At 60.5% G+C, this 22,553-nt stretch overlaps 1 protein-coding gene across 4 annotated transcripts in view; it reads left to right on the top strand.

Moving 5' to 3' along the window:
• The first annotated feature begins 22,166 nt into the window (after positions 1–22,166).
• The window catches only part of SRC (SRC proto-oncogene, non-receptor tyrosine kinase), a 45,447-nt gene continuing 45,060 nt past the window's right edge, over positions 22,167–22,553 (top strand). For 2 of the 4 annotated variants that reach the window (XM_070051854.1, XM_070051855.1), the window contains exon 1: positions 22,167–22,491. The gene's annotated coding sequence lies outside the window, so the exon portion shown is untranslated. The remainder of the gene's footprint in view (positions 22,492–22,553) is intronic. The other 2 variants (XM_051845064.2, XM_051845067.2) reach the window with 2 other exon arrangements.

The raw sequence follows: 22,553 nt of genomic DNA, 5'->3' as shown, positions 1-22,553 counted from the left end.
TGCCCTGAGTCTCGGGTGCCAGGCTCCGTGTTAGGCAGCGAGGATGCCGATGTGACGAACCTTCCTGCAAACCCGGGGTGCCCCGGCCTAGTGTGGGGCCCTGACGTGAGTGGGTTTGTGGTGGGGAGTGCCGCCCTGGCGCAGGGACACAGCTCTGTCTCGGGTGGGTCCTGGCAGAGCAGAGGTGACCGAGCCGAGTCCTGATGGGCCAGCGGCAGTTGTGCTGGGAGAGTCTGGGGGCCAGCAGCTGCGGGAGAAACATCTCCTGTCCCAGGCGCAGAGCTGGCCTGTGACGCCCACCTCCCCTGAGTTGTCCCCTGAAAGGTTGTGCCGGGGGACAGCCATCAGAAAGCAGGCAGTCGCTGCTCCCCTCCCCCCGGCTTCGTTCCACAGTGCCCCGGGTGGGTTGTGGTGGTGGCACTGTGGGCTCCCAGGACCTCCCGGTGTCTGGAGAGCCCGGGGGGCGGCAGAAGAGGGCGCCCTGGCAGATGCAACCTTCCTCCTCTTCCTCTTCCTGCTGTCTTCAGCCCTCAGTGGGTTTGCTGAAGCATGTGCACACTGGGGGAGGCCCACCAGTTCTAACACTGTCTCTGCTGCGGACGTTCTAATGGAGTGACGTGGCACCAGATAGGGGGGCAGCCCTGTGCTGGCGCCTCCCAGCAACCCTGAGCCCCTCTGCTCAGCTGCAGACAGCGTCCGCCTTGCCCCTCATGCACAGCCAACGGACGTCTCATCTTGGAGCAAAGTCCTGATCCCACCAGCAGCCCAAGCCTGCCCTGTTTGTGACCCTTTCCTAAAAAATGTGTATGTATCTGAGGGATACAGCTTGGGGATCTGATACATGTCTGCATTGTGAAATAATCAGCAGCAGCAAGCTGATTAAAATGCCCCTCATCTCGCATGGTTGCCTTTTGTGTGGGTGTGATGAGGACGCTTAGCTTATCTGCCTCTTAGCAAATTCCAGGTACCCTCCTGTTCCCTGTAGTGGCCCTGCTGTCCGTCCCACGTCCAGCACCACTCACCCTGCTTAGCTGAAGCTTGCTGCCCCTCGGTCAACACCTCCCCGCTCCCTCCTGGCCAAACCCGTCTCCCCCCATTCTGCTTTCTGCCTCGGTGAGTTTGACTTACTTATTCCCACCTCATTGAAGCACAGCCATGGAACGCACAACAGCCAGGGCTGGGCCAGGCTGAAGCCAGGAGCCAGGGACTCCGTCCAGGTCTCACGTGTGTGCAGGGTCCCAAGCACTTGGCCGTCCTCGGCTGCTTTCCCCGGTGCATCAGCAGGGCGCTGGTCTGGAGGCAGAGGAGCCGGGTCTGGAGCTGGCTCTCCGCGGTGGGGTGCACGCGTCCCACGTGGGGGCAGCGACACCGGCCCCTGGTAGTGGGACAGGGAACCAGGAAATGTGAAGCCTTCGAGTTCTGCGCTTGAGGCTTCTGTGGCTTTTGGGGGTCCCTTGTGATTATATATGAATTTTAGGATTTTAAAAAATTTCTGTGAAAAATGCCAGTGGGATTTTTGATAGGGATTGTGTTGAATCTTCAGGTTGCTTGGGCATTTTAACAGTATTAATTTTTCTGGGGCCAGCACTGTGGCATAGAAGGTTAACCCTCCACCTGTGGAGCTGGCAGCCAATATGGACGTTGGTTCGAGTCCCAGCTGCTCCACTTCCCATCCAGCTCTCTGCTCTGGCCTGGGAAAGCAGTGGGAGATGGCCCAGGTGCTTGGGCCCCTGCATCCATGTGGGAGACCCGGAAGAAGCTTCTGACTCCTGGCTTTGGCCTGGCCCAGCCCTGACTGTTAATGGCCAATTGGGGAATGAACCCACGGATGGGTGACCCTTTCTTTCTCCCTCTCTCTCTAACTCTGCTTTTCAAATAAATAAACAAATCTTTTTTTTTTAATACTATTTGAGAGAGAACTTTAAAAATACAATAGTAATTTGTCCACTTCATGAAGACAGGCTATCTTCCCATTTATTTGTGGGTTAAAAAGCATTTTAAGGGGCCGGCCTTGTGTAGTGGATTTAGCCTCCACCTGTGCCGCCGGCATCCCTATGGGCGCCAGTTCATGTACCGGCTGCTCCTCTTCGGATCCAACTCCCTGCTGATGGCCCGGGAAAGCAGTAGAAGATGGCCCAAGTCCTTGGACCCCTGCACCCACGTGGGAGACCCAGAAGAAGCTCCTGGCTTCGGATCCGCGCAGCTCCGTCCCTTGCGGCCATCTGGGGAGTGACCAGTGGATGGAAGACCTCTCTCTCTGTCTCTCCCTCTCTCTGTAACTCTGCCTCTCAAATAAATAAATAAAAATAAACTTTTTTTTTTTTTTGACAGGCAGAGTGGACAGTGAGAGAGAGAGACAGAGAGAAAGGTCTTCCTTTGCCGTTGGTTCACCCTCCAATGGCCGCCACGGCCAGCGCACTGCGGCCGGCGCACAGCGCTGATCTGATGGCAGGAGCCAGGTACTTATCCTGGTCTCCCATGGGGTGCAGGGCCCAAGGACTTGGGCCATCCTCCACTGCACTCCCTGGCCACAGCAGAGAGCTGGCCTGGAAGAGGGGCAACCGGGACAGAATCCAGTGCCCCGACCAGGACAAGAACCCGGTGTGCCAGCGCCGCAAGGTGGAGGATTAGCCTAGTGAGCCACGGCGCCGGCCAAAATAAAAAACATTTTAATTCCTTCAGTCGCTCAGGTCGAAGCCGTGGAGTCACCCTTGACACCCCCTTCTCTCTGCAGCAGTTCACGCAACTTGACCTGCAAAACCCGGCACCAGGCCCATCTCGCCACTCCCCTGCACTGCCGCGGCCCTGAGTATTCCAGCAGCCTCCTCGTGGGTGCCCTGTTCTCAGCCCAGCAGTCAAGGGGATCCTTAGGACCTGGGAGCCTTTGTCCGCTCCCCCTCCCCCATGAGGGCCTGTGCGGGCCACCCCCCCTCCCTCACTTCTCTGACCTTGCCTGCCTCTGACACGCCAGGCAGCTGCTGCCTCCGGGCCTTTGAACATGCTGTTCCCACATCTTCAGATACTGTGCAGAGATGTCCACGCCCTGGTCCCTGAGCCTGTGACCCTGTGACCCTCCGTGGCCGAAGCACTTGGAGGATGTGATCGGGCTAAGGGTCTGGAGCAGGGAGATGATTCCACATGATGCCGGCAGGCCCAGCGCAGTCAGAGAAGACGGGAGGATGGGCGCAGACGTCGCGGGGTGGGGGCGCGAGCCGGTGCGCGGGGGCGGCCTCAAGCTAGATGCGGCAGAGGTGAGACCCCCGGAGCTGCCAGCGAGGCCATGGCTCTGCACACACCTTGGTGTCAGCCGGCAGGACCGTGTAGACTTCTGACCTCAAACACTGGAAGGTGCCGCGTTTCTGTTTTTGTGGTCGTATGTGACGGAGCCATGGGACGCCCGCACCGCACTGCCCTCGGGGAGAGCAGGCAGGCGCTCTCGGCCACCCAACTAGAAAAAAAGTTTAAATGTTTGTTTTACTTGAAAAGCAGAGTGACACACATAGAGACACATACCCATAGAGGCGGAAATTTCCCATCCTCTGCTCCACTCCCCAAATGCCATCGCCAGCCAGGGCTGGGCCAGGCCAAAGCCAGGAGCTGGCAGCTCCATCCGGGTCTTCCACGTGGGTGGCAGGGACCTGAGCCCTTGAGTCATTTGCTGCTGCCTTCCAGGAGGTGTGGAGCAGGAAGCTGGACCGGAAGCAGAGGAGCTGGGACTTGAACCGGCACTCTTATGTGGGACACAGGTGTCCCAGCGGTGGCTTATCCTTGCCATGGCGCCTGCCCTACCCCCCCCCCCCCCATTTAAAATTCCAAACTTTCTCCAAAGCTTTTGCCCCCATCCCTAAGTTCTTTCTTGCCTCCTTAGCAGATGCCAGCTCCGAGCCGCCACGTGTTTGGCCTGCTTTTGCCCACTGCCGTCTACCCCGGCTGGAATGAGCTCCACGAGGAAAGGGGCTTTGCTCTTGTTGCTTCCGGGTGAATTCCAGGGCTGACAGCAGTGCCTGGCACACAGCAGGTGCTCAGTGCGCGTTTGTGGTGGTAGTGACGGAGCAGAAGGTGGCCTGGCCTGACCAAGCACACGGTGACTAAGCATTGTGTGCACACAGGCACCTCCCGTCTGAGATGAGGACACGGAGGCGCCGGGCACTGGACTCGGGCAGCCGGACGCCGGCGCTCGCTCTCTGACTCGTGCTGCGGCTGCTGCCTCCTTCTGTCCTGGAACTTTCAAAGGGGACTGTGTGGGAGGAGGACAGATGATCAGGCCTTTGCTACCCAAAGGACTCAATCACCAATAGTACAATTATTTTTAAAGATTTATTTTATTTATTTGAAAGACAGAGTTACAGAGAGAGGTAGAGACAGAGAGAGAGGTCTTCCATCCGATGGTTCACTCCCCAGAAGGCTGCAATGGCCAGAGCTACACCGATCTGAAGCCAGGAGCCAGGAGCTTCTTCTGGGTCTCCCATGTAGGTGCAGGGGCCAAAAGACTTGGGCCATCTTCTGCTATCCCAGGCCATAGCAGAGAGCTGGATGGGAAGTGGAGCAGCTGGGACTAGAACCGGCGCCCATATGTGATGCCGGCACTACAGGCTAGGGCTTTAATGCGCCAGCCCTTACTACAATTTTTTTTTTTAAATTTATTTATTTATTTGAAAGGCAGAAGGGCTGGCACCTGCAGTGCCAGCATTCCACATGGGTGCCAGTTCTAGTCCTGGCTGCTCCTCTTCCAATCCAGCTCTCTGCTATGGCCTGGGACAGCAGTGGAAGATGGCCCAAGACTTGGGTCCCTGCACCCACATAGGAGACCTGGAAGAAGCTCCTGGCCCCTGACTTTGGATCGGAACAGCTCCGGCCATTGCGGCCACTTGGGGAGTGAACCAGTGGATGGGAGACCTCCCTCTCTGACTCTGTCTCTCTGCCTTTCCTCTCTCTGTGTAATTCTTTCAAATAAAGAAATAAATCTTAAAAAAAAAAAAAAAAGGCAGAGTTACAGAGAGGGAGAGACAGAGAGAGAGGTCTTCCATCCGCTGGTTCACTCCCCAGATGGCCACAACAGCTGGAGCTGTGCTGATCCAAAGCCAGGAGCCAGGAGCTTCTTCCAGGTCTCCCACATGGGTGCAGGGGCCCAAGGACTTGGGCCATCTTCTACTGCTTTCCCAGGCCATAGCAGAGAGCTGGATCGGATGTGGAGCAGCTGGGACTCGAACCAGCACCCATATGGGGTAAGGGCACTGCAGGAGGTGGCTTTACCCACTACACCACAACACTGGCCTGATGATCACAGTTTTACTATTAGGGACAGGGGCTGTGGTGTAGTAGATTAAGCTGCAGCACCGGCATCCCTTAAGGTCACTGGTTGGAGTCCCAGCTGCTCCACCTCCAATCCAGCTCTCAGCTTATGGCCTGGGAAAGCAGAAGATGGCCCAAGTGCTTGGGCCCCAGCATCCAGGTGAGCGACCCGGAAGAAGCTCCTGGCTCCTGGGTTTTGATGGCTCAGCTCTGGCCATTGTGGCCATTTGGGGAGTGAACCAGCAGATTGAAGATCTCTCTCTCTCTCTGTCTCTCCCTGTCTGTAACTCTGCCTCTCAAATAAGTAAATAAATAAATATTTTAAAAAACTGTGCTCATCAATGAGGAAGAGCCTGGGGGAAGCAGTTTTTTTTTTTTTTAATTTATTGAGGTGGAATTCACATACATAAAGGTAACTTTTGAAATTGAACCGCTCAGCGGCCTTTGGTGCAGTCGGGGTAGTGCAGCCACCGCCTCTGCCTGCTTCCAGGATATTTCTGTTTCCCCGAAAAGAAAAGTTACCCTCCCCCACCCCGGCCCCCACCACGCTGCTACCCCGCAGTGTGAATCCACGCACTCCGACAGCACGCACCGGCTCCGACCGCGGCTGCTTGCGCTCAGCCTGCCGCCCCTCGGCGCTTGGGTCCTTCGGCGCCGGGTCACCCAGTGCCCACGGGCAGGCAGGAGGGTTTTCCTGAAGGTAGCTCGGGCTCCAAGGTTTGGCCTGGATGCCATGGAGACAGCTGTGTGGGGCTGGGCGGTGGGCTCAGCGCCTCCGAATTTCAGAGCCCACCCCGTGGAGAGCAAGCGACCACCGTGCGGGCTGTGGGGGGCCTGGACACACGGCGTGTGCCGGCGCGTAGTAGGTAGTTTATAAATGGTGGCAGTGCGTGATTATTCAATTAGAGACAAATACGGAAATACTTTCGGCTTCCGGCGACGGCGGGCGTGTCCGGTCCCGAGCCCAGCCGACTGTCTGAGAGGTCCTCGCATTTGCCGTGGATTCTGCCATCAGCTCCTTCCGACTGCGGAGGGAGAAGGAGGCCCCGCCATGCAGCGACCCCCGACAGGCACGCTGGAGGCCTGCGTCCTCAGTCCCGCCCGTCCGCGTGGCTGCACCCGGAGACGGACCACACGGCGTGTCCGGGCGGTGTGGGGCCGCGGGGCTCGCACGCTGCTGGGGAAGGTGTACGAACTAGAAAGTCCCACATACACCTGCCCTGTCACTTCGCATCCCCCTTCTGGGTGCCGTCCGGAAGTCTTATGGGCTTTTGTGCCCTGAATTCTAGCCAGAGTGTTCACAGCAGTTTTATTTGAAATTGTTAAAAAAAAAAAAAAAAAAAAAAAAAAAGGAGAAATAGTCCAGACGCTCATCGACAACAGATAGGGGATGGGCGGTGGGTGGGAGTGGAGCGCGCATGTGCAGCGAGGAGCTGCACACCGCGGGATCTGCGACAGGAGCAAATGGCGAAGCAGCACAGTGTACACTGCTTGCCTCTGTTCGAGCGGATTCGAAAACACACGAAACCACCCCAGGTGAGAGAAGTCAGCCCAGCGTTGCTTCTTGCAGGAGGGCTGAGCGGGACCGGGCGGAGACGATGTTCGGGGTGGTTTAAATGTTCTACGTGTTGGGGACACAGAGGGGCGACGGCCGGCCGGGATGCTGACGATCTCACCGTTCCACTCCGGAACCTGTGCAGCCCACCCGTGAAGCCGTGTGCTCCGTGCACATGGCCTTGACCCATCAGCGAGGTGCCCGAGGTGCACAGCGCCGCGTCTGGTTTGTAGGCACGAAAACTGACACGCAGAAAGATGAAGCGACTTGCCCCGGAACACACGGGTAGGAGAGAGACGTCAGAACCCAGGCAGTAGGACTTCAGAGGTGTGGCTCCGGGGTCGCCCCACTCTCTTCCAACCTGCTCTTACCCAAGATCTCACAGATGGGGAGACGGGGTCCCATGGAAGGCTGGACAGCCACTCAGTGCCACTCAGCTCTTTGGAATCAGAGCTGAGCTAGAACCCACGTAGCTGCAGGGTTTTTTTTTTTTTCCCCCAAGGGGGAAAAAGAGAGAGAGAGAGAGAGAAAGAATATCTTCCACCTACTGGTTCTCTCCCCAAATGCCCACAGTAGCCAGGGCTGGGCCAGGTGGAAGCCAAGAGCCGGGAATTCAATCCAGGTCTCCCATGTAGGTGGCAGGGACCCACCTACTTGAGCCATGACCGCTGTCTTCCAGGCACATTAGCAGGAAGCTGGATGGGAAGTGGAGAAGCCAGGACTTGAACCAGGTGCTCCGATGTGGGATGTAGGCGTCCCAAGCTGTGTCCTGGCCGCTGTGCCCAATGCCCGCCCCTGGAGCTTTCTTGTTGCGTCACAGCCTGGCGGGGCGGGCAAGTTCACTTCCACTGCGCCCAGCTGGTGGCTGGCAGCTGGAAGGCTGGGGCTTGCAAGAGCTAAGTCCAGCATTCACTCTATGGGAGGCCCAGACACGGGGCACAGACATCTGTGGTTTCAGAGTGAGCCACTGCGCCTCCCGTCTGTGTTGCTGGACTGGTTCTCGGTTGGTGTGCTGTGAGTAGGCGGCTTTGCAGCCTGCAGTCACCCCACGTTGTCCCCCAGGCCCTCCCAGCCTTACCCACCGCCTCGCCTCATCTCAGCAGGCCTCCCCCTGCCCACGGACCGAGGGGTGGGCCTGACTCCTCCTCCTCCCTGGCTGCACAGTCCCAGCTGTACACACATGTGTGCCGGGTGCAGCGGGCACCGCCCTCGCATCTGATTGTGGCCACTTGCAGTGGTCGCCTGGACAGTGGCTGCTGCCCGGCCCAGCCCTTTGTGTGTGCCGTGCTGGGAGGGCACTGCCCTGTGTTTTGAGACCTGAACTCAGATCGTCCGCTACCCCTGATCCAGAGCCTGCTTCTCCACCCAGGAAAAGAGCCCCATGCGGGCCTCCCTGGCCCTCTGTCCCCCCAGGAGCAAGGCCATCTTGAGAGTGGGTTTCAGGCTCGACCTTGGCCCTGGAGCTGGCCAAGGGCGCTGCGGATGAATCACCCTGCCTCTTGGGAAAGCTCGGCTGAGGCTGCAGGGGGCGCAGCCAGATGCTGTGGGCCACTTCCCAGCCTTCTCCCCGCCCCGCCCCGCCCCCACCCCTGCAGGGGCCAGCGCCCATAGGCGGAGCTTCCAGACCCTGCAGGGTGGCCCGCAGCCTCGCCCATGAGGAGACCTGGGCTTTAGCATTTATGGAAAGGGCGCCGGGCAGCAGGGCCCCGGCTCTGATGTGACTCATCCCCTGGCCCCGGGCCCCACGCTTCGGCTTCCTCCTTTGGGAAAACGAGACCAGGAGGCCTGGCGTCCGTTTGGTTTTCTGTGTTTCCGGGGACGCTGAGACTTTGTGCCTACATGGTGGCCTGGTACAAACGGCCACCTGGAACTGTGGCCCTCAGCCTCCCAAGTGGAGAAGGATTGGGGCCCCGGGGCGCCAGCCCAGGAGGGACTACTGTGCCTGCAGACACGCCCAGGTCCAGGGCCGGGCACTGGGGACGCCCAGTCGATCGCGCATGGTCCCTGCTTCCCTCCGTGGGATGGGTGGACACATGGACGGGTGGTGGCTACAGAGTGCCCTGCTGGTGAGCTGCCCTGTGGGCATGGGTGTGGGGATGCATGGGAGGCTCTAGTACAAGGAGGCTTCTGGGAGGAAGTGACCATGCCCAAGGGCTGGCATCTGCTGGCCCTGAGGGCAGGAAGTGAGGCCCAAGTAGAATGGGACCTTGGGTGGGCTCCTGGGCCCCTTCCCCAGCCCAGGCCTAAGCCCCCCGGAATACAGGCAGGCAGGCCCCTCTCCTGGGCTGCGGCGTCACGCATGGTGTCACCTGTGGCTGTGATCTCCAGCCCGTGGACTGGAGGCCGGGGAAGCGTGGCTGCTGGGTGCTGGGCTGGGAGGGCACCCGTGCAGGGGCCGGGAGACCCCCTCAATCTGGCAGCCGAGGCCTTGGCCTTCCTCCACCCCAGTCCTCAGCGAGGATCAGGGCACAGCCCTGCAGCCCTCCCAGCCCTGACCAAGTCCCCACCCCACGTGGGGACACCCCGAGAGGGTGGCAGTCTTCCTCCTCTGACCCCAGGCCCTCGCTCAGGGCACCAGACCTCTGCTGCAGGTGTAGCACCCAGGGCTCCGATGTGCCCATCCCCCACCCCAGAAGGGCGGGGCATGGCCTGGCTCCTCAGTCCCTGTGGGCTACCCCAGCTCTCCCCCACCTCGCCAGCCAGGAGCAGCTCCCGGGAAGGCTGAGGCCCCTGGATTCTCCCCCTCCCCCTCCAGAACCCCCACTGCCCTGCTCCCCTTTCCCTGAGGCTCTGGGGTCCCTGAACCCTTGTCAGGCAGGTCTAACACACCTGGCCTTCAGCAGCACCCCGCCAGGCAGAACCCCCTTCCAGGGGGGCCCGGCACCCCCATTGCAGGCCTCTTCCTGCAGCCCGTTGGACTTGGGAGCACCTTGGGGCTCTGCCTGGCGTTCTCGTCCCACCCACGGCAGCCTGTGCCAAGCCTCAGTCTCCTCCTCAGTGAAATGGCGATAATAAAAGTCCCTTCTGCAAGGGCTGAAGTGAGTCAGTACACATCAGGCACTCAGCGTCTGCAGCAGTGTGTTCAGAAAGTAGAGGTTAAATCGCTCATTTCTTCAGCGTCTCCGTGGTAGCGCACTGGTCTGACCTGCGTGATTCGGCCACAGCTGAAGTCTGGACTTTGCCCCTCAGTGGACTCCGGCCAGGCTCCTCCTCTCGGGGAGTAGCTGCCCCACCCCCTCACTCACCCAGGGCAATGGGACTTGCTCTCCGGAGGCCCACTCTGCACCCAGCCTCCGGCTGCAGCTGCAGGGCTGTGGGTGCTTCCGGCGAATGGATTTGAACCATCAGCCACTTCTGGCCTCCGTCTGTCCCCACCCCACGGCCAGAGGGATATTTCAGAAACACGTTAGCTCGGGTCACCACCCAGGGCTGGTGATTTTTTTTTATATTTTTAATTTTATCTTTTATTTTATTTGAAAGGCAGAGAGAAACAGAGAGACAGGCAGAGAGAGAGATGTCCCATTTGTTGGTTCACTCTCCAAATACTCTCCACAGCCAGGGCTGAGCCAGGCCAAAACCAAGAGCCCAGAACTCCATCTGCGTCTCCCACACGGTCGGCGGGGACCCAGGCACTTGGCCGTCACCTGCTGCCTCCCGGCTGCTCCGGAAGTGGAGGAGCTGGAACCAGGCACTCGGACGTGGACGTGGGGCGTGGGTGTCCCAAGCCGCGACTTGACGGCTGCCAGACGCCTGCCCCCAGAGGCCTTCCCATCCCCCGCAGCCTCGCTCCACCCACAGCACCTGCGGATCCGTGCGGGCCGGGGCCGCTGCGGGGTGAGCCCCCAGTCTCCCTGCTGGCACTGTGGCCCACCCTTCATGCTTCAGCTCCAGTTCCACTGTCCTCAGTGCCCCACCCGCCTCCCCAGCCTGCCCCCTCTGCCGTCCACTCCCACGGAGCGTGGGCGCCCCCACGGCTCTGTGTTCTGCTTCATCGCCTCTCACACCAGCCCATGGGCTCTGCCGAGGCAGGAGCCACTTGCAGAGTGCACCTGCACTCCCAAGGCCTCCAGGTCACCAGACCTGGGTTCTGTGGCTTTGGGGAAGATGCTCACCCTCTCTGGGCCTTGAGTTTCTGGCACCCAGGAGTAGCGGGGCCTGGATGGTGAGGGCCTCCTCCTCTTCTTCGCATTGACCCGAGATGTGGTGGGGGCGGGAGGCTGCTTTCCTCTCATGGACACCCAGGGCTGTGCGCGTGTCTGCTGAGTCAAGCAGCCCTGCCCCAGGGGCCCCTCCCTCCGGAGATGAGCCGGCCCAGGGGAGCTAACTTAACCACAGGGGGACTGCGGGTGTCTAATTTTCAGGAAGTCGCTGAGGAGCAGAGCTGGGTGCAGCCGCACCTAGCAGGAGGCCTGAAGTAGATTCAGGTGATGGGACGAAGCCTCCCTGCCAGCTCTGGTACACCCCCCCCCGCCGACTCCCACCATCCAATGGGCGGTGCTGCAGCCAGGCCCTGTGTGGCCAGGGGCTGAGGCCCGGACCAGTGCCGGGCTGGGCTCTTTCCTGGCTTTTTTGGGGATCCCCACCCCTTAAGCCTTTCTCTGAGCTGGCGAGGGCTTGGGAGAAGGTGGGGCCAGACTCAGGGCGCGACCTAGGGCTGGGTGAGTGTCTGGCTGCAATCCTGCTAATGTGCTGGCCTTAGGCGAGGGCCAGGCTTGCCTGGCGCAACTCCAGCCGACCTGGGGAATCTAGGTCCTGGATTCCTGTCCCAACAGGCTGGGGCCTGGTCAGTGTCAGCTCTGGGCTGGGCAGTGCTGGGGTGCAGGACGACCCCGGACTCCTGCCTACTCACCGCCTGCTTCCAGGAAGCGTTCACTTTGAAGAGGTAGCCAGCTTTGCCCCAGGCTGAGGGGCGGGGGAGGGACCAAAGAAGGAACCCGAGCAAACCAGGGAACAGAGGCAGGGACCCCCCCCCCCCCTCATATCCACGGCCACCAAGAGGGGAAGCAGAGGCAAAAGGCATGTGGGGAGATGGAGCTGGCGGGGGAGGCTGGGCCCTGGGCTGCCGAGGCCCACACTGCACGAGGGCTGTGAGCGAATGAACGGAGGACAGCTCTGGCTGAGACCGGGTGTGAGTCTTGGGTGTGCGGGGGGCGGGGTTCTGGCTGAACTTGCTGTAAGGATGCAGCAGCTAGTCCTCGCCAGGGGCCCAGGAGGAGATGAGTTTTGTGGGACCCAGAGCGGCATCTGCTGACCTGGGTCAGGCGGGGCTGCCTTAGGAAGAGGTCTGGGCTCTGGAGGAGGAGCCGGGGGAAGCCCAGACTTCACATGTCTGTCTGCGGCCTGCTCCTTCTCCATGTGTCTTCCCTGCTTCCTCACTCAGGCCTCCTGGGATCACTTCCCCAGACAGGGAGAGTCTCAGGCACTGCTCCGGGAGCACCGGAACTAAGACACAGGCCAGCCGGGACCCGCAGACAGCGGCATGCCCTGGCTATGCAGGCTGCACCCCGGGGCCCCAACCCAGGCCTGCCCTGGATGTAGACAGGGTGAGCCAAGGCCAAGGCCAAGGCCAAGGGGAAGCTTGGGTTTGAAGAGAACTAGGCACTTCCCCTGGGAGTCTCTCTTCCTCATCAGGTAGGGACAGGACAGGAGCCAATGAGGAGGGGAACCAAAATGGAGCGTCCCCAGCAGGTGCACCTCTGCTGTCCAGAGGGGTAGGGAAAGGCCCGGTGCAGGAGCAGCCGCCTTGGAGCACGGGACCCGGAGCCTGGGGCGGTGCAGCTTTGTACCCAGGCCTTGCGTTTCAGCATCCAGACCAGTTGGAGAGAGCAAAGGCCTGCTGTGATTAGAGACAGCTACAGAGCACTTTAAAAATAATTTATTTTCTATAGCCTGAGGGATCAGAGCTCACTGTAGAAGACTTAAATAAATAAATAAAGACAAGTGCAAGGAAAACAAGTATTGAGCTCATCTGTGATTCTCCACCCCCTACCCCTGGGACAAATGCTAGGAATGTGCCAGCAGTGACCCTCCCCACCCTGTTTTTCATATGCCAATTTTCAAACCAAACCAAACCTGGGGCAAGGGGGCAGAGGTCCTAATGCTGTGGGCAGAGGTTGAATTACTACTTGCGATGTCGGTTTGAGTCCTGGCTGCTCCTCTTCCAATCCAGCTCCCTGCTGCTGTGGCCTAGGAAAGCAGTAGCAGACAGCCCAAGTGCTTGGGACCCTGCACCCACGTGGGAGACCCAGGTGGAGTTCCAGGCTCCTGGCTTCGGCCTGGCCCAGCTCCAATCATTGCGGCCATTTGGGGAGTGAACCAGAGGATGGACGATCTCTCTCCAACCCCCTTCTCCTCTCTGTTGCTTTACCTTTCGCATAAATAAGAAATCTTCAAATAGTCAGTTATATCAATACTGTGATATTTTCGCTCTGCTCTGACCCGGTTCACTGCTATTGCACAGTCCCTGGGCCCCTGCCGCCCACCTAGGAGACCTGGATGAAGCAGGAGCTACGACCCAGCCCAGCCCTGGCTGTTGTGGCCATTTGGGAAGTGAACCACTGGATGGAAGATCTCTCTCTCTCTTTCTTTCTCTCTCTGTTTCTGTCTCTCCCTCTCTATGTAACTCTGAATCTCAAATACATAAATAAATCTGTAAATCTGCATCAGGCCACGTAAACTATCTGGTTCCAGCTCCTTAACTTCAAGGCTGTCCTAGTTCTCCCCTTCGTTCGTGGAATCTTCTGTCAGTTGAACCAGAAATGACACCATCCATTTACTGAACACGCAGCGTGTGTGTCTCGCTTGTTGTTCAATAGCCGTACGTGGCGTGTGCAATTGTCCCCAGGTCACAAATGAGGGAAGCAAGGGTCAAAGGTGACATGACTTGCCTGGAGTCGCGAAGCCACACAGTGGGGTCAGATTCGAACCCGGGTCTCTGTGGCTGCTCTTATTAATGATGTTCAACCAGCCGGTGGGTCCCCTTCTAGGGCCCTCCAATTCCTTTTCTTTTGTTTAATTAAAGATTTATTTGATTTTTTTGAAAGGCAGAGTGACAGAGAGAGAGGGAGAGAGAAAGAGACCTTCCATTCTCTGGTTCACTCCCCAAATGACCGCAACGGCAGGGGCTGGGCCAAGGCAGAAGCCAGGGGCCTAGAACTCCATCCGGGTCTCCCACGTGGGTGCAGGGGCCCAAGCACTTGGGGCAGGCCCCCTGTTTCTTTCCGCGCGGGAATTCTGACGAGCCCCAGGGCGGGTGTTTTCCAGTTGCACGCGGAGGAAGTTGCGTTGGTTTTTCCTTAGCCCTCCTGGCCAGGGCGCCTCTCCCCTCAGCAGCTGCAGAGACAACGGTGGCTGGTGGCCGCAGAGAGCAGGGACTTGCCCAAGGCCACTCCGGGCAGCGGCGGCCCAGGACTGGGCTCCTGTCTCCAATCCCTCACCACGGCGTGGGCAAGGTGTTCAAGACACAGGGCATACGGGTGGAGACGCCAGCTCCTGAGGACAAGGGTCCCCACCCCCGGCTCAGGGCCTGACCTGCAGGACTTGTGATTGGCCAGGCCAGGGTGCGGCCTCTGTGGAAGACTTGAGGGGCCCTTGGGCTGGGCTGGGCAGGGTGCGTGGGGTTGGGATGCACAGAGAGGAGCCCGCGATTCTGCAGGGGCAGATGTGTGGGGGCAGGAAGGACGGGCCCGTGGGAGGGTGGCCCTGGATGGGGCTGCGAGAAGGCTCCCAGGCCAGGCCGAGGGTCTGGGAGTGGCCGGGCCGAGCTCTGGGGCCCCCCCACCCCCGCCCTGCCTGGGTGATTCAGAGCAGGGACAGAAGAAGGAAGCTGTCCCAGTGACACTCAGCTGGTGAGTGGGAGGCAGGGCTTGGCTTCCTTTCCCAGCCAGCCCTGGCGCCTGCCCCCACCCCGGCCGGTCCCCAGCTGCTTCTGCTCTGGACTCAGGAGCTGGTGCAGCCCAGGGGGGCCAGGAAACGGGGAAGTTCCACAGCCATGGCCACGTGGGGTGCCCTGGGGGAGCCGCCGGCATCTCCTCCTCTGCGGGGCCACACTGAGCTCCCACCCCTCCCTGCCTCGGAGACTCCTCCCCAACCGTCAAGACCCCCCAGAAACTCTCAAAGGCAGAGCAGACGGACAGAGGCTCCCTGAGCCCCTGCAGGTCTCGGATCACCCGCATCCACGCTGTCGGTGGAGCGTGCACGGCACACAGGCCCTGCGGCCCCGGCGTCTCATCGGGCAGGCGCACAGCCTCCCTAGGAGCAGGCACCGCGGCCAGCTTCACCTTCCTTCCCAGAGAGCGAGGTCCTGGCGCCCACGTGCACGATGGGGCTGCGGCGCCTGGGCCCTCCAGCTCCCAGGGCTTCGAGCCTGCTGCCCCTCCCCCTTCTGGCTCAGGAGCCCACAAAGGGCGGGGTCTGTGTCCCTGGACACCTGACCCCAGGAGGTGCTGCAGGTGGGCAAATCTCCAGCCTCCCCACCTGCCTTTGTGAAGACCAGGACTTCAGCTGGTGCCTTGTATACAGTAGGCAGCTAACAAATCCTTGCAACAAGGAGAAGTTTGATCCTGGTCCAGGCTCTGTCATAAACTTGCAGTGTGACCCTGGGCGGGTCCTTTCACGGTCCTCAGTCTCCCCAGCTCCGGGAGGAAATGTGTAGATTGTTCTCTTTGCTTCCCATCCTGAAATCCGTTCTCTGCCCTAGAACATGACACGGAATATACCCCACTCCTGATTTAATTCTCTCCTCTAAAAATCCTTATTTATTTATTGGGAGGGAGGAAGGGAAGGGGGGGGAGAGAGAGAAAGAGAGAGAGAGAGAGAAAGAAACTCTCCTACCCACCGGGTAATTCCTCAAATGCCCAGGACGGCTGAGGTTGGGCTGGGCCGAAGCTGGGACCTCCGTCCGGGTCTCCCACATGAGTGGCAGGGCCCCAAGCACTTGGGCCATCACCTGCTGCTTCCCAGGGTGTGCATAAGGAGGAAGCCGCAGTCAGAGCAGAGCCAGGGCTTAAACCGGCACTGGCAAGGGCTGCAGGTGTTCCAACCAGCGGCATAACTCCTAGGCCAAATGCCTGCCCCCGATTTCCCTTTTTAAAGTTTATTTATTTACTTGAAAAGTAGAGCAGCAGCAGCAGAGAGAGAGAGAGAGAGAGAGAGAGAGAGGAAGAGGTCTTCCATCCACTCGGCCACTTCCCAAATGCCTACAACAGAAGGGGCTGGGCCAGGCTGAAACTGGGAGCCAGGAGCTCCGTCTGAGTCCCCAGCACGAGCGGCAGGAACCCAAGTACTTGAGCCATCACCTGCTGTCGCCCGGGGTGCTGGATGGCAGGCAGAGGCGGGGCCGCACCCCAGGCACCCTGAGGTGATGTGGGCGTCCCGAAGCCGTGACTCGAGCGGCTGCACCACACCACCCGCCCTCTCCTGTTTCCTTTTACTGACATCCGTGTCTGTGTGGCCCATCCGTGACAATGGACAGCGCGCACCAGCTGTGTGCACCATTAGGAACCACAGGCTGTGCGTCTGCTCGGACTTGCTCCAGCCCCGCTGGCGCCCGTGTCTGTGCAGGGAGCAGCTCCCACAGTGCCCCGCGGCTGCGGTGGTCTCTCCGTCTCTCTGTGCTGGTGATCGTGACGTCTTGCTCGTGGCCACTGGCAGCACTGGCCTCGCTCAGGGGCCGAGGTGCCTGCGGTCACTGTGCAGGCCCTCCACCGCCCGCTCTTCCACAGCCTCCTGGGGGACTGAGCGGAGCAGCCTTGCGCATCTACTCTCACAGGACCCCCACAAGACTCTGCTGCATCCCCGCTTCTCGAAGGCCCTGGAGCCTTGGAGCTGAGGTGGATGGCCCAGCTCAGAGTGGTTCCGGGGCGCCTGCTGGCCCCCGGAGGTCTGGCTTCTCTGGCAGGTGTGAAATCGCAGGAGGTCTGGGTGGGACAGAACCACGGCGCCCGTGTTCCAGATTCAGGAGGGCACGACTTCATGGTCCTCCCGGGCCTCAGTGCTCGCATCTGCACAGTGGGCACAGATCCCACCTTGTGTAAACGCCGTGTTACACCCGGAGCCCCAGACCAGGGCACAGCTCGGGAAGCACCGCGTGCAGCGACCGTGAGCTGCTGATGAGGATTGCTATGATTTTTTAAAAAAAAGGTTTATTTATTTATTTTGATGCTCAGAGAGAGAGAGAGAGAGAGAGAGGTCTTCCATCCTCTGGTTCATTCCCCAGATGGCAGCAATGGCCAGGGCCGGGCCAGTTTGAAGCCAGGAGCCAGGAACTTCCTCCAGGTCTCTCGAGGGGGCAGGGGCCCAAGCACGTGGGCCGTCCTCCGCTGCTTTCCCAGGCCATAGCAGGGAGCTGGATGGGAAGTGGCGCAGCCGGGTGCCACAGGGCTGCCCCGAGGACTGCTGTTTTTACAGTTGGTCTTTCCAGCCCCTGCTCTCAGACGTCTCCTCTCCGCTCAGCAAGTGTCAGCCGGCTCAGGTCTGTGGGGTCCCAGCCACCCTCCCCTCAGGCCAGAGGGTCAAGGACCTTGATCCCTTCCATCTTTTCTGGGCTGGAATGGCAGGGGGCCAGGCCGGGCGGGGCCACTCTGCCTGCCGGGATCCTCCATGAGACCCTGGGAGGCCGCCTGGCCCTCGCTGGCCTCTCCTGTAGCCTAAGGGCAGAGCTGGGATGAGCGGCCGAGTTTCGGGGCACTTGGCCCGGTGGTACTGGCTTCTCCCCCATGTTCACGTCCATGACATCCATGTTTTGTCTTCAGACTCTGGACTGGGTAGAGACGCACGTGAGCCTCAGTCTTCCCGTCTGTGAAATGGCCTTACAGCCGGAAGGTGAGGCCATGAGGCCTGTGACTGCAGGGCTGTTGGGTGGTTAGCACCACCTGTGGCATCACTCAGGCTCCGCCTGCTCGGTGCTTAGGTCTCCATCTGCTCCCCGGCAGGTGCAGGTGCTGGAGGGGCCTCCTCCCAGTGTGGGGAGAGAGTGTGAACCTGCTCCCGGTCCTTTCTGGCACCCGTGGGGCTGCAGGTGTCCCTCAGGAGTGTTGGGTTTGAGGCCTCCAGGCCAGGTGGGCCTCGCTCCCCGGGACGTGGATCCTTGCAGGTGCCCACGCACACGCGCCCGTGTGAGCCAGGCTCTCGGCCTCTGCTGGTCCCCTCCGTCCGCACAGAGCCTCCCGACTGCTGCTTCCCTGCACCCCCATCGACTCCCCACCCCGCACCTCTCCAAGGCCCCCATGGCTCCCAATGCCTCCCAGGCAGAAGCCACTCTTGGTACTCAAGGTCCTCACCCCAGCCACCCTTCCCGCCTCTCTTCCCCGCGCTGAGCCCAAGTGGCGCCCTGCCCCCAGTTGTGAATGCATCGGGGTCCTTCCGGCCCCCGCCTTAGCTCCCGCCATCCCTCTGCCTGCCCCCTTCTCTCCTTGGGCTTCCAATACCCACACAGTCCAGTGCTGGCCTTGTCCCTGACTGTGAGCGCCCCTAAGTCGGAGAGCTGGTTTGTTCACGGTGAGTCCTGGGCACCTAGTAGGTGCTCAGTCAGTACTGGCTGCATGGGGCAGGACAAGCAAGGGTTAGCAGGTGGGAGCAGCTGCGGGGAGGGACCAGCAGTGCAAGGCCACGGGCCAAGGATGGGCTGCTGGCCCGGCGGCTGGCAGGGCCGCAGTGTGATGTGTCTGTGTAAACTGTAAAGTGCAGTGCCGGGGAGGTGCCAAGCCCATTCTGCAGCCTCCAGCTGGAACCTACCCGTCTCTCCAGCCCATCCTGTAGCCTCGAGCCCGGTGGCATCACAGCTAACCACGTGGGACTGGCAGGGCTTGAACTTCCGACGCTGGGCTAGGGCGTCAAGTGTGAGCTGGGCTAGGGCCAGGCAGGGTGGATCTGCCATCATGCAGCCAGGGCCGCCGGGGCCACCAGGGCCCCGAGCAGGGTGTGGGCAGCAGCCCTGACCCCAGGGCACAGGGCGGCTCTGGCCTGCAGTGCCCCTGCCGGCCGCGGGAGGCTGGGCCTTGTCCCAAACTCCCCATCTTACCCTGACCTGTGGCGTTTTTAAAAATCCCTTAATAGCTCTCTCTTTTTTAAAAAAGATTTTATTTATTTATTTGAGAGGTAGAGTTACAGACAGTGAGAGGGAGAAACAGAGAGGTCTTCCATCCACTGGTTCACTCCCCAAATGGCCACAATGGCCAGAGCTGAGCCGATCCGAAGCCAGGAGCCTCTTCTGTGTCTCCCATGTGGGTGCAGGGGCCCAAGGACTTGGGCCATCTTCTGCTGCTTTCCCAGGCCATAGCAGAGAATGGGATCAGACAAAGAGCAGCCGGGACTCGAACCGGCGCCCATATGGGATGCCAGTGCCGCAGGCAGAGGATTAACTTACGGCACCATAACGCTGGCCCCTGACCTGTGGCTTTGACCCAGGTGGAGGGAAGGAGAGCAGAGGAAGCTTCTGGAAACAGAGAACTGTGTAAACCAGTGTGCCCATCCCTGCAGTGTTGACATCCATAGCATCTGTCGCCTGCTGGGCACTCTGGGTAGGGAAGCGGTCCCTGTTGGCGGCCCAGGCCCGGCCTCGGCCATGTATACAGTCAGTGTTTAAAAAACAAAGAATTGCTGTGTCCGTTGATGATGAACAATTCGCAGGTATAAAGCGACGAGCTGCTGTTTTGCTAACAGCATTCAAGCATCAGGTCAGGGCAACCACTCTCCCATCCGCACAGTCCTTGCCATCAGTAGGGTTTGTCACCCTGTCTCACTGATGACTGAGCTGAGGCCCAGACAGGGCAGGGTCCTGTCGTCGCAGAAGAGGAGAGTTAGAACCCACAGTCTTGGGGCCGGTGCTGTGGCGTAGTGGGCTGGGCCTCTGCCTGAGGCGCCAGCAACCCATCTGGGGGCCGGTTTGAGTTCTGGCTGTTCCTCTTCTGAGCCAGCTCTCTGCTATGGCCTGGGAAAGCAGCAGAAGATGGCCCAAGTCCTTGGGCCCCTGCACCCATGTGGGAGACCTGGAAGAAGCTCCTGGCTCCTGGCTTCAGATAGGCCCAGCTCTGGCTGTTACAGCCATTTGGAGAGTGAACCAGCAGATGCAAGACCTTTCTCTCTGTTTCTCTGCAACTCTACCTCGCAAATAAATACATAAATCTTAAAAAAAAAAAAAAAAAAGAACACGCAGTCTTGTCTGCGGGTCCCAGTAGAGTCAGTCTCCAGCCAAGTGGGCAGGGCCTGCTCTCCCTGGACACGGGCCAAGCCACGTCCCTGCTCACACACCCACAGTGAACTCGGGACGAGCCTCCCCTTCTAGGGGAGTGGCATCGGCCCCAGACGTACAGGCCGGCGGGGGGAGAGCTGGAGATGAGGTGTGCACAGCCCAGCAGAGGCCCAGGAGGTGGTTAAAAGGAAAAGCGCATTTCAGCGACTTGATAATGAAGCCATTGAAACCATGGCGTTGGTCACATCCTGCTGGGAGTCAGCAGCTGAGCCAGGCCCTCGGCGGCAGCTGCGGCTCCGGCTGGCCAGGCCAGGACTCACCTAGGTCGCCCCTCCTGCAGGAGACAGAAGATGGGCACTCCATGCACTGAATGGACGTCACCGCATTGCATCCACGTGAACCTGCTGAGAGAATCCATTTTTTTTTTTTTAAGTTAGAGTTACACAGACAGAGGAGAGGCGGGCGGGGGGGGTGTGTCTTCCATCCGATGGTTTACTCCCAATTGGCTGAGCCGATCCATGGCCAGGAACCAGGAGCTTCTTCCAGGTCTCCCACACGGGTGCAGGGGCCCAAGGACTTGGGCCATCTTCTACTGCTTTCCCAGGCCATAGGAGAGCTGGATCAGAAATGGAGCAGCTGGGTCTCAAACCGGTGCCCATTTGGGATGCCGGCGCTTCAGGCCAGGGCATTAACACACTGCGCCACAGTGCCAGCCCCAGAGAGAACCCAGTTTTCAGGCTGGCATATGGAAGCTAAGAGATAAATGGTATGATCAACATCACACATCCAGGAAGCGACAGAGTTGAGACTTGAACCTAGGTCTCTGGGTCCAAAGTCTGTGTTTTAAAGCTGGGATCTCAGCTCTCGAAAAGCCCAGAACCTTCTGTTGAACTCCGGAGGCTGAACGCAGTGCTGTGCTGGGAAACATCGAACAACACAGTCTGTGCGTCTGCCGATGGCCCAGGTGTAAACACTCCCGGTGTGGCTGGCATCAGTGACATCACAGCGCTCGGAGGTAGGAGGGGCCAGCCCGGGTGAACAGCCCACCTCCTGGGCGGCCAGCGATGGCCTTTAGACACACATCCGTGTCTGAGGAGTGCAGAGGGCCGAGGGACCTGCTCCTCCAGCCGGCTGAGTCCGGGGCAGCCGCGGTTAATCTTTAAGCCAGCCTTGCAAACAGGCGCAACCATTTCACCAGCCCGGGAGGGCTTCTGCTGCCAGCCCTGCCGACGACTTCCGCAGGGACCCGGGCGGCCTCTTTCTCCTCTGCACTGTTTATCATTTGTAAGGCGCAACCCCGGCCACCTCACACCACAGGCTGGGGTAGCTGATGAACTTGAACCTGCTCAGCTGTGAACCCAGATCAGCTGCGGCTCCTGGCTCCCGGCTCATGGTACCCCGAGGCCGCTGCCCGCCACATTCTAGGGAGCTTCTCCCAGCTTTCTGGTGCTGCTCTGGCCGGGCCGGGCCTTGCTTTCCTACTCGTGCAACCAGAAAACTTCCCAGGAAGGAAAGCAGAGGCAGGTGCTGTGTTTCAAGCTTGGTTCAGGCCGGGTTCTCAGACCCCTGCCCTGACTGCAGGAGGTCAAGGAGCAGCCAAGGGCACCCCCCCTCCCCCCCAGCACCTAGCAGGCAGCCGTGGCCAGGGGGTCTCTGTGGCCTCAACCAGCCTTTTCCTCCAAGTCCCGACTTTCTGCCGCTGCCCCGCTGGGTCCAGAAGTCTTGGCTTCTTCAGGCGCTGGGAGGTGAACCTGCCTCCAGGTTTTGCCAAACTCTGCACGTCGGCCACTGGGCTTTGCCTCTGCTTCCCCTCTCAGAGGAACGCAGTGGACCTGCAAAAGTGGACGCCGCTCCTCCCGGCACCGTCCCTCCCGCCCCAGCACCCTCTTGGCAGGTCAAGGCAGGGTTCTTGCCAGTGCCTCAGTGTTCTCATCTGTGCAATGGGGTAACCATCGGTCACCAGGGTGCACTGAGCCACTCAGCTGGGTGCCGGGCGAGCTGCGAGCGCAGCGTCAGTGCAGACATTGCCAACAGCGGGAGAGGCGGATCGGGGCCACCGGAGGGCCGGGGTGCGGGGGCTGCGGGAGGGGGCGCTCTCAGGGCGGGGCGGGGCTTGTGGCCCGGGCCCCGCCCCCGCCCGGACCCTGGCCAGGCCGCGCCTGGGTCCCTCCCGGGTCACCGGCGGGGAAGCCATCCCCGCAAGCTTCCTCCTTCCTCCTGCCGGCTCCCGCCGGCCCCTCCTCCCGCTCGCGCGCCCTCCCTCCCCTTCCCCTCCCGGCCGCCGCCGCCTCCTCCCTTTCTCTCTCGGTCGCTCCGGGCCCGGACTCCATTCCGGCCTGGGAGCCGGCGCGGCCAGGCCGCCGTCAGCCCGCCCGCTCGCTCCGGCCCCGCGGTCCGCCCTCGCACGTCCGTCCGTCCGTCCGCCCGCGCGCCCGCGCGCCCGCCCGCGGCCCAGGTGAGCGCACCCGCCCTCCGCAGGCCCGGTCCGGCGGCGTGGCGGGGGAGCCCCCCTCGAGA

Source organism: Oryctolagus cuniculus, chromosome 11, assembly GCF_964237555.1.
Source record: "Oryctolagus cuniculus chromosome 11, mOryCun1.1, whole genome shotgun sequence".
NCBI classification, from domain to species: Eukaryota; Metazoa; Chordata; class Mammalia; order Lagomorpha; family Leporidae; genus Oryctolagus; species Oryctolagus cuniculus.
This window is presented reverse-complemented; position numbering and strand designations above follow the sequence as displayed.